The sequence below is a fragment of the Primulina huaijiensis genome, chromosome 2 (assembly GCF_012295235.1).
Source record: "Primulina huaijiensis isolate GDHJ02 chromosome 2, ASM1229523v2, whole genome shotgun sequence".
In the NCBI taxonomy this organism is placed as follows: Eukaryota; Viridiplantae; Streptophyta; class Magnoliopsida; order Lamiales; family Gesneriaceae; genus Primulina; species Primulina huaijiensis.
Genome location: NC_133307.1, coordinates 10,058,410 through 10,070,306, shown reverse-complemented (window position 1 = coordinate 10,070,306; position 11,897 = coordinate 10,058,410). Strand labels below are relative to the sequence as shown.

General features: G+C 35.7%; 1 pseudogene; it reads right to left on the bottom strand.

Moving 5' to 3' along the window:
• Positions 1-2,836: 2,836 nt before the first annotated feature.
• Positions 2,837-9,784, bottom strand: LOC140956300 (porphobilinogen deaminase, chloroplastic-like; annotated as a pseudogene).
• Positions 9,785-11,897: the final 2,113 nt, after the last annotated feature.

Below are 11,897 nucleotides of genomic sequence, written 5' to 3'. Positions count from 1 at the left end.
GAGAATTGGGAGGATCTTCAATCCATCTTCGACTACGCTGCTGCTACTACTGCTACTCATCCCTTCTATTTGTAAACTCGCAGCGCTAATATTGATGTTATGTATTGTGTAATTAATTAATACATCAGCTAGGTTCTTACTTCCTGAAACTGAAATAAAATATATTTACAGAGGAGATTAATTGGTACTTAGTCTCCATATTCCATCCATGTGTGTGAATATATGTTTGCCAGTATTCTTGTGATGAATTTTGTCTTTGAATTTGTTGATGGAAATATCATGTACTTTAAAAGAATTATAGCAAAAGCCCAAAAATCATATACTTTCTAGCCTTTATTTTTTATTTTTTTCAAGTGATGCTACAAAAATAGAAGTTCAGTTGAATATCAATTTTTTGGACAAAAAAAATCGTTTGTGTTTATTTATTTTTATTTAAGAGGGGTGATTATTGCTATTACTCATCCATACTGATTTTGACTGCTTCAAAAAAAATAAGAGTTGATGAAAATGGCTTTAAATATTTAATTTGTATGCCGTACANTAACAGTCACATTCCCCTTATAGAAGTCATACTTCTATTTTTCCTTACACTTATAAACTCTTTTATAAGCCGTTCAACATACTGAACTATTTTACTTCTCAACGGGATCTAGAAAGTTAGTACTTGTGTGGCCCTCAATGGTTCATTGATACAACTAGCCGTGGGTTCACATCTCCATGTGATTCGAACTAAACATGTCCTTATTTGAGCATACTACAATTGCTCCATTCTTACTTATCAACTCCTTGATAATAAGAACGTCAGAACTGAAGTCTGATAGTACCCAACCAATCCTGTTAAACGCCTAGCAGCATCGCTTACATGATTCCTTAGGTATCAAATGATAGTGCCTGGAAGAACTATTCAATTATGGTTAGCGTACAGTACGGTCTCTTCATCTCATATATCCCGACCGATTCGACAACCATTGGTATATCAAGATTTGTCAATGAATCGATACTATGTGTCATGTCGTAGTTGCATCGATGGTGTAATCTATGAAATCCCTTTCATAATTACCACCATATTCTGATTAGAGATTTCATACTACATACACATAGGATATCCATACCCGAAGGTAAGCGGTGAATCCCCGACTACAATGTATTGACTCCTATATGTTTCGACAAANATGAGATCGAGTTCCATATGTTTTAATTGTTCGAGAATGTAGGACTGGATTTGCGCTAACAGCGATAGCACTAATATTATCACCTGAGTAGTAGATTGAAAAACATGCAACTCCTCCGTATTAATTTAGAAGTAGCATTAGCCATGCTAACTAGGATATTCCGCCTTTGTACTTGATTGAGAAACTACCGCAGGTTGTTTTTTTGAACTCCGAGTAATAGGAGCATATTCCTAGAAAACCAACAAAAACCAGACGTAGAATGTCTATCATCCGGATTACTTCTCCAAATACAGTCAGAATAGCCATGAAGATTAAGAGAAGATGACCCAGACAATCTTATACCAAATCGAGAGTCACATTTAAATATAGCATAATATGTTTATTAACATCTTTCCAATGAGAATGTAGATGTTTTTGCGTGAATTGGCGAACTTTATTCACAATATATGCTATGTCTGGTCTAATTAATAATTGCCAAAGATTGAAGAGCACAAACCATGTTTCTATAAAGAATAACATCTTAAAAAAATTAATCATCTCCTTCATCAGACAATTTTATAAGTCCAGAAGTCATTGGAGCAGTAGATATTTTGCTTGGTTCATGCCAATACTTTTTTAACATACTTCGTCTTAGCTAGTGAGGAAGAATGTTTTTTCAGATGGTTAAAATACATCAACACCCTCCATAAAAAATAAATAAATACATCAACACCCAAGAAGTAGGACAAATTTCCCATATTAATTTCGTAATGTAAATTGACAATTCAGTTGCTGAATCGGAGCATTAACTTGATGAAGATCACTTCCTGTAATTAAGATATCATCAACATAAATGAGAAATATAAATGACAGAAGTTTTGGTGAACTTTGTGAAAGAAAGGAGTTCGTTTTATATGCAATGAATCACATATTCTGAAGAGTTTTATCGAAGTTTGTCAAGCCATGCTAGGAGAGCTTGTTTGAGTCCATAAATTGCTTTGTGGACTTAGCTTACTAGCTGAACATTACCATACTTGTTTCAAACTCTGGTGGCTATTGCATATAGATGATTTCATTAAGAGTGACATTGACAAAGACATGGGCTTTAATTATAAAGATGGATATCGTTTGGTGTACTTGATGAAGATGAGATTAGACCTTTTTTTTATCCACCTCATGTTTGTTTTGCTTTCAAGTCATCTCAATTTCATCAATTGGTCCGTGATGACATTAGCGAGTTGTATTAGACATCCTTGTCTACTCAAATAATTACTTAGTTAATATTTGAGTATTCACGCCAATGTTAATATTTGAGTATTCACGCCAATGTCTTAGATGGAATGGTGATTCAGGTTTTAATTTCACCTTAAAGAACAAGACTAATGAGTGAAAGTTAGCTTGAGTGGTGATATTTGCGAAGAATCATCTTCTCTTGTTTTTTTTATTCTTTTTAAATAATCTTCTTTTTCCTCCTTTTTTTCCTGTTCTATGTTATCTCAGCCCTTAACTTTAAGTTTTTTTACTCTTCTTTTCTTCTTGAGCTCCATAGTTCTACCCTTTTTATATGGGTCCACAATTTTTCCAGTGAACTCAATACATATGAAGATTAATGTTCACCTATAGACGCGACCTTGAGATATCGGCCCGAGAGCGGTACGAAATTTTCCGAATTAATTGTATCCGACTATGAATGTCAAAGAAAAAATTACGGTAGAAAATAACTGCGATCCCTCCTTAGAAAACTCAGTCGGGAGACATAACATAGAGCAAGATACTAAACTGGCATATAACCACCAAAAATTGTATCTCTACAGCTCTACTACAACAACATGGAGAATGAATGGCCTAGGTAGAGTAACCTGCGCAGGTCAAAGGGTGAACTCAAATGCCCCACACTTTGACTACAAAGTTATTGATCGAAGAAACCTGGACCAGCTCGTGAGAGAAGTTCCTCGCCAGCGTCTATCCCCATCTTTATCATATCGTCAAAAGCATACAGCCCTTTTCGGGAGGTTTCAAGAACTGTAGGGATGACACAGGAAAAAGAGAAAAATGTCAAAACGTCGATTCTTGCTCAAAGGACGTGAAATACGTGGCGACATAATTAAAGGGAAGACCCCAAAATATTAAACTATTGATAAGAGAGCCCTCTAATCTTATAAGCCACAGCATAAATTCTTATGGAGCTGATTTAGGATGCGTAACACATTAGCTGTAAGCATACCTCGAGTTCCATCAGGTGAGGCCACCAATGCTTTGAAAATACAGTTTCCATCCTCATCTTTACAGGCGTATCCAGCAATTGGAGTACGGCAAGATCCCTCCAATTTCTCAAGAAAAGACCTCTCACATGAGATTGCCAGTCTGGTATCCTCGTGATTCAAGGACGCTAAATATTTAATCTGGGAAAATTCTCGATCAAAAGACTTCTAAAATTCAATATTTTTATATTTGCGAACAAATATTTCGTGAAAAAAAATTAATAATAATCTTTGGCTGTACTGTAGAATAGAATGTACCATTTTTTCGTCATCACTTCTACAAGCAATTCCAATAGCCCCTTGAGCTACAGCAGGAAGCATGTCGTCTATGGACAGCACGGAAGTAACATTTTCTGTCATGCTTAGGCGTTTGAGTCCCGCTAATGCCAGTAATGTTGCTTGGACTACACCCTNAACCAATGATGTAGAACTCGTTAAATCAGACTACTTATAAATCATGCATAATTTCTAGTATTTTAAATTAAAAATGTTTTCTTTTTTATTTAAGGCATTTTAAAGTTGTTTGGTCATGATTATTCAATTTTAATCGCATAAGTTTAGTTTTATCTTTTCAGTTAAATAAGCGAGGCCGGACCGGAGTTGGAGTTTTAAGATAAAAATTTAATGATAAGAAAACATTCCTAGAACTTATTTAAGATAAATAATAATTTATTTTAATGTAAAAAAAGGTTTAAGGATTTATTTAATTAATTTGAGATAAGTAGTAAATAAGTTCTTTTATGTCCAATAATTTAATTAAAAGCCTAAAATAAAATATGTGACCAATTGAGATAAGTAAACCTAGGCTTATTTTATTTAATAAAATATAACTTAACATGTTAGTAATTTAATTTAAAAGAATTAGCCATGCATGCAAGATAATTACCATCCTAAACTAATTTATTTAATTCACTGAAATACCTAATGGGTAGATAAAACTTTAAAGATTTAAAGTTCAATAATTAAGCAATATTTTATCTCATTTTAATAGCATAATTTTGGCCAACATTAGAAGATTTAAAATTTTATTTGACAACTCACAATTTTAGTTCATTCCCTTATCTTTTCTTGGCATAGACAATTCCTTCAACTTTAAATCCTCAATAACTATTAATTAAGCAATTTTCATACCCATAATTATTTAGAAGATTTTTCGGTCACCCCTTTGTAGGATTTAAATGATTTGACAACTCATTTCCTTTGATATCTTTCCTTACCCTCTTTCTTGATAGATAATTCCCTAAATTTCATTCACCACTAATTAACAATTAAGCAATTAACTCCCTTGTTTTGAATAATAAAATCAGCCATCACCCCTAGCAAATCAACCTCAAATCCTTTGATATGTTGTATCATTTCTTATCTCTCAAACTAAAAAGATAGCAAGATTATTTTCTCCCTTTTATCTTGCAACCTCCCATTTATTTTCCTAGCCTTCCCTCCCACTTCCCATTCTCGAAATTTCAGTGCCCTTCAGTTATAGAAAATCATGAGTTCTTGAGAGAAAAACAAGAGGGAAAACAAGAAAGCAAAGCAACTCCGTCTCCGCCGCGCTGTCTCGTCGTCTAGTTTGTTTTCTTTTCAAACGAAAAAATTTAAGGTATGTTTATATCCTTCATTTCTCTTCAATCAAGTCATATAGGCATTTTATAACATCACATGTTCATGATTTTAATGGCAAAACCGAAATCATGACAACATGTTTCAAAAAAATCTGTGCAGAATATTTTCGGCCCTTCCTTGTGCATCACGGGTTGGCTTGTTTTTGTTGGTTCAGGGTTTGGCTCGGTTCTAGGCGCTCAAGGCTGCATCTAGGCACGTACTAGGGTGGGTTAGGATCATGTTGATTCGTTGGTTTCAGCCCCATGCACTCAGGAATCAAGGCTTGACAGCAACTCTCCATAGTTGCAAGTTTGAGTCTCGAAATTTCAGTTTTGTTGTTTAAGGTGAGGTTTGAATCTTGGTTGGCTTTCGGGCCTGTAACCATGGTTTTAACCCTTCCTTATCATGTCTAGGACATGACCAAGATGACCTTTCATGGCTTGGTTCATGGTCCCATCGGATTTTTAAAAGAAACATCCCAAGTGTCCCTTCGGTTTTAAAATTCTGGTTTTTGTTGAGTGTGTTGAGTTTCGGTTTTGGGGTGTTAGGTGGGTTGTGGTTGGCTTCTAGCCCTTAGCCATGACTCATACAACACCTTAGCATGTCTAGCATGGACCATGGTTAGCCTCATAACCATTAGATCCTTCATTTGATAGCAAAACAAGCAACACCCCCACGTGTGACATGTGTGTTCTCGGGTGAAGCTTGGGATTGTCTTGGGTGTTTCCTTGGATTGTGGCTGGACTAGGGCCCTTAACCATGGTTCAAGCCACACCTTGGGATGTTGGTAAGAGACTATTGTCGGTGGTTCAAGCCCCAATGGCCAATAGTCCAGAAAACGACGCAAGGAAATGCACCAACCGCTGCTGTATTTTTTACAGCAACTGTACCTGCAGTTCAGAGGTGTGTTTCGAGTTCTTGTTTGGCTTTTAGCCTATGAACTTGGACTGGACAGTACCTTATTGAGTTATTAAGGTCATGTTTTTGGCCATTTGTGATTTGGTTAAGTTTAGAGGTCGTACGAGAATTTACGGTGTAATGTGCCAAAGTGACTCTCGAAAGAGCGTTTCATGTTTTGGCCTCCATTCACCAAAATTTCGACTTGTCCAACTTTAGGAGCATTATTTCATCATTTTAGGTGTAATTTAATCATGACTAAATGATGGTTCGGTGTTGGTTTGGGTTGACACGGAGTCATGGTTAAACACTAAGTCGTTGAGAGTAATTCTCGTTTTTGGGTTCAATTACGAAGTTTTGGTCAAGTTAAATAATTTGCATATTTTTCTTGTTAGAATTAGGGCGCAGCGAGCCTGAGAACGATCCAACCCATTTNTGTCTGTACGTTGCCTCGAAAATTTTCCAGCACCTGCATAATAATTGTATCAGAAACTTGGAAGTGAAGCAAAATGAAGATTGCACCTCCTTGGATCAATAAATGCTAATTGGAGAAAGATTAAGTAAGCAAACCTAAATGCGGAAAATATACATAATCGAACCCAAATACAAATCTCAGAGCAGACTAACAAAAGCAGACTTCGTGTACTGGCTCATGTTATAACACTAACAAATCAAAGGAATAGGTCGTCAATATCTCCAAAAGTAATCGAGAAGTTAAAGGCAAACTAAAAAAAAATGATTTTCAAGCTTGGACATAGGAGCATGTAAATGTCAGGTGATTGTTATGTTACTAAAAAATGCAGTGAATTAAAAATCCCAAAAACAGATTAAGAACAATTTATACTGAATTTATATGGCATATATTGAATAAAAAAAGATAATAACCCAGAGATTTCTCCTTGTACAACCCTAGCTGAAAGCTAGTACAACTCACAAATAATTAAGAAACTGAATGACAAATTATCCCCTCGCTTAATACCATTTTATATGATTCGGCCCACTTACCCCTTCAAACCTAGGCCCATGATAGTGATAAAATATGAAATTTATTTCAGGTGATACTTCAGAGAATGAAAATAAGTGCCAGAATGTTCCAGATTTTTAGCACATACAAATGTAAACATGTAACATCGGGGCCTGGTAAACCAGAAATTATCATTATACCCTCTTGTACTGCAAAAATTGAAATGATACCACCGGACTGCAATTGCAATTGTGGAAAAGGTCGATTGTTTTAAACAAACTAGTGTATGCAAAAGGCTCTTAAGTGTAGAAATCCTCGCTGATAGCTAAGCAATTTTCCAACACATGGTTTAGATCATGCAAGCGCGATTAAGTAAATTGTGAAAATGGATATAGAAGTTGTTAAGGCTCTAAACAAAGACAAAAATTAAGGTATTGTCACATTACACTGACCTTGAGGGAAGGATATCTGTTGAGAAGTTGTGACTTCCTTCGCAATGAAGCAGTGCCCACAACACTTCTTGCAGGAAGCTCAGCCAGAGAAGCTGCAGTCAAGCAAATAAAGGCATCCCGAACGTCCTCCCGTGGAAGGTTGCAAGGTAATATTGTCTGGTCTGGAAGGTATGTAGGAACATCTTTCATTGAGTGTACAGCTATATCAATTTCACTGTTGAGAAGCGCCTCATCTATTTCTTTAGTGAATAGACCCTTTCCACCAATATCTGCCAGTGGCTGACTCAAAATTTTGTCACNCCAGTATACTGCGGTTTAGTCTGATCATGCGATTCAGTTCAGTTCATGGGCCACTTGCGTAGAACATAATCTCAACAGAAAATTATTACATGCTATTTCATGACAGGGCTCTACGGAGCAAACATTTCACTTACGATTTTCAGTTCAGTTATGTACGTATTTATAATTATTCATGACACAATTTTGCATGATACGCTTTATGACACGATATTCCCACGTTACATTTTACGACAGGATATCTTTACATGGCATGAAATTTTATGATATATGTACTTGTAATTTACGATATATGCATGCTGAGTCTTTAGACTCACTAGACTTGATTGTTGTAGGTACTGATGAGGTCAGGACCGAGGGCGGGGACCAGTGAGCCATCGTGGGTCGGCAGTAGTAGGAACCCGAGGACCTCATTTTCAGCACTTACTATTTTTATTCCAAACTCAGTTTTTATTTTGTTGAAATTCTTTTAGTTGTTACTTTAAAACAAATATTTACTTCCGCTGCTACTTTAAACGTTGAACCATTTTTACCAGTTTATTTTATGAATGAGGCTTTTTATTTAATTAAAGAGAAAATTTTAAATTTTTCCGCAAATTTTAAAGTACGAAATACGGGCCTCTACAAATGAAACATGGTACTCACATCGCAGATACTAGTCTCGAACTCGAACGGCCTATATTCTGCTTAGCGGCGGCTGAATCGACTAGGAACTGTTTAGAATATACAGTATTCCAAATATGAGTTTCATGATACTCATCATATGAGCATCTCATATTCTTTCTACTTTTTGTATATTCAAAGACTTTATCTATGCAACTAGCATGGGTATACAGATAAAGAAGTGCCAAAACAATAATTTCAAATATTATTAAAATAAAGATTGTTTATACATAGAGTTTCATTGTGAACACTCGGCCAACACTTGGCTCGACGTGCACCTACTCTAACAATCTCCCACTTGCACTAGAGCCCACTACCCATATGCTTCAAACCCATCGATTCGCGATGCTACTCGAATAATGGTCCAGGTAAAGGCTTAGTTAGCGGATCAGCAACATTATCTGCGGAGCCGACTTTNTGCTCCCTCCTCAGCCAATTCCGGATGTGATTTTATAAGTTTATCCCTCGTTTCATAAGCTTGGGCGAGAGCCAGTGGGCTGTCCTACACGAAGAACATTAAGGTGAAATCATGAAGTAAACATAACAAAATTCATGATATAATAACTTCATTCGATAGTGCCATTGGGTGAACTTTTCCATTGGATGAAAATAGAATAACATCTTGCAGAGATATTTCTTAAATGCTCTATCCAATGTAATATCCACGCATCGCATTGATTCTTCTAGATTAACACTATCATGAATTGAATAAAAGAATGGAAAAGCAGCACATAGATAATGTGGACTCACAAACTCGGATGCCATTTTACCCACGAAACAAAAAACAAATGAGGGGTCGTAGGCGTCTTCATGCTGATTAAGTCAGATACTAAATGAAAAATATACCAGCTGAATCATGCACCAGATAGTCGATCCCCTGAGAAGAAATGTACAAACGTCCGAAAGGGTTCGGGATGCAGTATTGCAACTGTCAACCAACTCAATTACACTCTGGATATTTCATATACTTTCATCAGAGGACAACGGTATTTAAATGGAAAACCTAACAAAAAACCAACCTCAAACTGTATTCACTCAAAATATCAACAATTCCAAAGCACCACTAGACCGCCAAAACATCTTCAACAAGCTATCAAAATTAAAAATCAGTGTATATTCTTTAACTGTACAAGAAATTTACAAAGTTCATGTGTAGGAAGAATTGTGAACAAAACCGAGTTAAATAAAAAGAAAACCTAGGAAAAGTTCACCTCCCCCTGGTACCAATTCTGATCAAAGCAGTCCTAGTTTGGACCTTATCTTCAACAGCAACTGAAGCCTTAGTGGTACAAATTCTGCTGCGCGGGGTGAAAGCCGGACATTTACCTCCAGGTAAAACGAACCCGAGAGCTGAAACCGAAGTGCCAGTAAAATTACTGGAAAGTGGCCTTGTACAGAAGCCGAAAGGAGCTAGATTTCCGGTGGATATGGCGATCTCCATTGCTAATGGAATGGAGAAGATGAATCAGGATAGCGTTGAATTGTGCACGTGAAGTGTTTTGGACCCAAAATCAACGGGCTTTCTACTTATCTCCCATTCAATGGTGACTTGGCCCATTTCACATTCTTGGGCCATTGATGGTCTTTTTTAATGGGCATGGGGATCAAGCCCAATACCATACAAACAGACCGTTTATGCTGATCGGTCGGTTTTTTGCTAATTAATTTTTTTCCCATTTTGAATAATTTCTAACGTTCTTATTCTCATACTTAAAAAATTACTGGATGATATCCAAAATAAAGAAACAACTCACAGCTTAGTTGGGCTCAGCCCATTATAGATCTTTATAATAGGCCCACTTTGTAGACCCTACAAAGAAGGCCCGAGCAAAACAAAAGAACTCCGTCTGCCCTCTTTAACCATTTTAGCTCCGCAAAAATTAAGAGTATCAGGTACATTTTAGGTACATCATAAAATAGTAGTGACATTTGGCATGCATTGTGTGTTTATACAATCGTTTTTATAATTACTTTTTATTATAGAATTAAAAATAGACCATGACATCAATAATACAGTAAGAGATAAGCAGAATAACTGGTAAATTTAGATTATGACACATGTCATTATCTTGCTCCGTACAGATTAAGATCGACAAAACCATAAATTTATATTTTAAAAGAAAATAAAATATATGAGTAGAAAATATTTTATATCATCGTTTTATATGAAAGAATGAATTGTACTTTTCAATATAAACTTTTTTTTTTTTTGAATCTGAATTGTTGTGTTTAGTTATGTTGGGTGGTAAAAAAAAGGGAGAATAACAGAGGAGAGGATTAATTAGTATGGGGGGCCCATAAATCCCGTGAATTCCCATATCGGGCGGTCCTGGTTTCACATTTTGCTCTCCACACCCAAGCACACTAGCTACGCGACAACTTTCAATTAAAGGAAGAAGACACATAGACTCTTAGTCCAATACTGTACTCTCATTTTTCCTTTGTTACCCCTGTCTGTTATACATACATATACACACAAACACGTGTCGATAACTCGGGCCACGGCATGTTTATAGGATTTCCTACGTACATATTCGGAAAAACAGTAGTTTCTTGTTCCTCGTTATAAAAATAAATAAAATAAAATAAAATTTGAGAGCAGTGTGTGCAAAATTCTATGAATCTGTCAAGAGAGACACTTGTTAACTTGTAGTTTTAAGAGGTGGACAAGACTGGAGATATTTCTTTAATATAATTTTACCAATGTTGAAAGAGAAGAGAAAGGAATTATAAAATTCAAACAATTCCAAGTGGCTGATTCATTTCCCCTTGAAAGCGTGATATCTACTTCTCTATTAATCAAATGGTAAGAAATTATTTCCTAGAATTTTATCCACCATCTGTATTTTTATAGTCTTTTTGATCAACACCAAATCAGAGCACGAACAATGCCTGAATTCGTGATTTCATGTCAGATTTGAGCTTTTCATCTTCTTTATTACCGTCAACCCAATAGTATATGTCTTGTTTTTTCACCCACCGCCAACTTTTTATTTCATCCCTTTTTTAACTTTGTTTACTTTGATGGTCTTACTCGAGTGGTGGTGAAATAAAAAGCGAAGGGCTGCTGAGAAGCAATGACAGAGTGGAGGAAACAAACAGAGAAAGAGATGGATAGGAACTGATCTTTTATACTTGTATGTATATATGTTAGGTATTTGTCTATTTGGTGGTATGATATTTGTGTTTTTATAAGCTACTCACTATTAGTTTTAATGTTTGATGTTGGATATTTGTGACATTGTCGATCTTTTGAGAAGCGCATTTTAACAAATATCAACATTGATCTTTATTCTAGGTCGTCTCTTCCGTTACACCAAGTGATTTTATGTTATAAACTCAAGTGGTGTCTCGTAGTAAAAAACTTGTTTGTTAAGCAGTATTTCCATCTTGATTTAATAAACTATTCTTCATTAATTTTAATGTTCGACGTGAGACATTTGTAATAATACAAGTCCAGGTTTGTAGATTTAGTTTTTGTGGTGATGGAGAGCTGTGTAAGAGAACTATTTACAAAAAGTATGTTTAATTTTATACTAACATCTGAGTACATATGATACACATATAATACAATATTAGCAACTCACGTATGTGATAATTTACGTGCATA